We start from the raw sequence: 3,341 nt of genomic DNA on the forward strand, positions 1-3,341 counted from the left end.
ATAAAGCACGTAGGGTTTTTGCCTGTCCGTCACGCCAATTTGCAAACAAGCCCATGCGTTATCATGAAATCAACCCGCAGTCCAGATTTAAGTCACACCGAACCGTTATTTTACAGTTTAAAAAAAAACCCTAACGTTTTAGATATTCCATCTGCGGATCATATTTAAGTCAAACAAATGCTTTTCTAAACCATCCATATGACCATATCTTTTAAACCGTAACTCTGATTTAAACATGTTATATATGAAATTTGATTAGAAAAATATGTAGAATACGAATATAAGATTATTTTAACCTGTTAAGTATTTATACATATTATTTTGGAAGATATTTAATTCAAACAAATGGTTTTCAAAATTATACGTATTTTTTACACTGTAACTTCGATTTTAATATGTTATATATGAAATTTGATTAGAAAAATGTGTGAAATCTGTATATGATGTTAATTTTACAGGTTAAATATTTTTTAAATATTGTTTTGGAAGTAAACTTATAACTATAGCGCATGATCCATTTTTCTTTCATACAGGCGACGATCCGGACTGCAAATAAACACCCACTATAATCATATAGAGAAAAGAAAACATCGAGAACTACACATGCATACCTCTGAATACGTCGCAGGGGAAAACAACAGATTTATCATCACGGTTACGAGAGAAACCGAGAGAGAGGGAGAGGAAGAAGAGAGGGAGAGAGAGACGTCTTAGGATTAACCACATTCTAACACGTTTTGATTTGTGTGAACACTAAGATCACCCCGGGCGAGGGTGAGAAGAAGGATAAGCGGCAACACAAATATGATGCGTCGCTAAAATAAAGGAGATGGACCTATTGTGGTCTTGAGTGATGGTTGTTCGGTTAAGAGTGTGTGTTGTGTTTTTTCTCCCGTTGCAACACACGGGCTCTTTTCCTAGTTTATTTATAATTCCTGTAGCAGAGGTTTTCTTAAAAAAAGGCAACGCGCGCACTGTGTTGTCGGATAGAACTGCTGCGGCCCAACTCCCTTACTTCGCCCGCGCGTGCTAAGCAGCGCTGTAGCTAGCAGGCCAGCCCAGCAGCAGTACCGTAGGCCACAACCCGCCTTCTCTTTTTTTCTTCACACCCCTCAGCGCCGCTGACACTGGGCCCCGCTAGGTTGTCTCCTTCCTCGTACTGGACTCCTCCTGCACACGCACGAGTTCATATATCCCGATCAAACTTCACCCGATTCGATCGACCATTGTTTCTCAACCACCCCCGATTCCTCATAAGTATTCGCCACCTTGTCCTCTTCCGATTTTTCACAAAAACGGAGTTCCCCGGTGCCCTAGAGCTGCCGTACAACGTCGCCCGAGTTCTGCCTGCAGAAGCTTCCACCACCGTTAATTCTGATGAAACCCAAGGGTCTCCACATCTCCTCTGGTCCCGATTCACTTCACCTTGATCTCCTAGCTCTCCTTCACCTCTTATTCTGCGCAGGGGTGCACCATGATGACGCCGGCGACCCTGACCAGAAGCACATCGTCGCCGCGAACTCTTCCTGGACCATGCCGTCGCTAGCAGATCTTCCCGAAGACCCCCACGACATGTTCGAGACCGCCTATCTCCGCAGCTTCTTGCTGTGACCTTGTCATCCCGAGGAGATCACCAGAGACGACCCCAACGTTGATCCCGTGCCGCACGCTTCTGTTTTGTTCAACTCCGGCGCCACCCAGCCCCTGTTTCCGGTGAGCACCACTTCCATCCGTTCGATCCAAACTGAGGGCCATGATTAGATCGTCTATTTGTTTTTTACCGAAACGTTTTCCTTTAAGTTGTGTTCGTTCGCCGTTTAGACCTTCCAGCGGACATGTAACAACCATTAGTAACTCACCACGTGGCAGTTCACTACGGTAGCCTCTGCAGCAGTAAAAAAGAGTTCTTTTTGTCTTTTTACAGATTTTTCACCTAATTTCAATTAGCTATATCTTGAGATCCGTAACTCAAAATTCATCTATTCTTTTTTCTTGTATACTCGTAGAGATCAGAAGAATATTGTATTACCAAAATTTCACATTTTTGAACCATTTAAATTTGAATTTGCTCAAATTTGAATTTAACCTTCCGGAGGCCATATCTTTCAAACCGTTGATCCAAATTAGATGATTCTTTTTGCATTGCGATCCTACTATCATGTAGATATATATACCTACTGATATGTTCTATTATTTAAGTTTTATTTGAATTCCTTGCTGTTGACTTTATTGTGGTACTATATGAATATCGTTTATTTATCGGTACCTTCGTTAATCGAATAGATTGTTCGGAGTGTGAAGCGGATCAGAATTAATCGTGAGACTACTTCAACACTGTTCAAGGCAAGTTTGCACTTTTGATTTTGCTCATCCTATATCCAGCTATGTATGTGTGGTTTTATGCTATGATATGTGCTTAATTTGATCTGTATATTCTTTGTTGTCATATTTGGGTATTGATTGTATTATGTGATTGTGTGATTAGCTTACTATGGTAGACGTGGGTTTGTGTCGAGTGTTTAGTGGTGAGTGTTTATAGCCGTAGAGAATGTGTCACTGGTAGAGCGCTCTATTATCCCTAGAGAATGCGCCATTAACAGAACGCACTTGAGGCGAGGTATATTTTTTGGAACTTAAATCAGGTGAATGCGTCTTTGGCAGAGCGCTCTATTGTTCCTAGAGAACACGCCATCGACATAGCGCACTTGAGAGACTTCTGAAGTTCGTGTCATGTTTACTTAGTGGAGGTAGGTGAAGACATTCTTCTGCACGCCAACTTGAGTGTTTTATTTGCCATACATTTCTTTATGGATGTAGGTTTGCTATATCATATTTGATTTGCCAATACATTCAATGTATTGACACTTTTGGCCGCAACTTATTATGTTGCAGGATTTTCAGATGATCAGTGAGATACAGTATGGTCACGAGTCTTCACTCGGCATTTTCGCCATGGGCATTGATGGGACTCATCGTTTATTATGCTACTTCCCGATGTTATTATTTAATAAAGTTAGCTATGTGCTACGAGATTGTAATACATTATAATTTCTCGATCATACGTTGTAGTTAATGATGCACTTGTTATTTGGTATTCATATGCATTGTGTGTGCTAGCGAGTCAATTCAGGGACTAGCACAATAAGCATAGAGACATCGAATCTTATCAGGTTCAGGTTGTTACACTCTTATAAGACACTATCCTGATGTGTATAAGGCTGCAGTATAGCACGACATGGCCCGCATATGCTATGCCAGCTAGTTGTACTTGATACCGCTTCAAACAAATCATGCACCAAGCGTTGGTAGGTATTGAGCTTGTACATGGGCCATTAACAGGA

General features: G+C 41.2%; 1 long non-coding RNA gene across 1 annotated transcript; it reads left to right on the forward strand.

The window, feature by feature from the left end:
- Window positions 1-1,238: 1,238 nt before the first annotated feature.
- On the forward strand, window positions 1,239-3,131 carry LOC123082017 (uncharacterized). Its single transcript, XR_006438909.1, has 3 exons — window positions 1,239-1,390; window positions 1,466-1,713; window positions 2,284-3,131. It is a non-coding gene; the product is annotated as an uncharacterized lncRNA (long non-coding RNA).
- Window positions 3,132-3,341: the final 210 nt, after the last annotated feature.

The sequence above is a fragment of the Triticum aestivum genome, chromosome 4A, assembly GCF_018294505.1.
Source record: "Triticum aestivum cultivar Chinese Spring chromosome 4A, IWGSC CS RefSeq v2.1, whole genome shotgun sequence".
NCBI lineage: Eukaryota > Viridiplantae > Streptophyta > Magnoliopsida > Poales > Poaceae > Triticum > Triticum aestivum.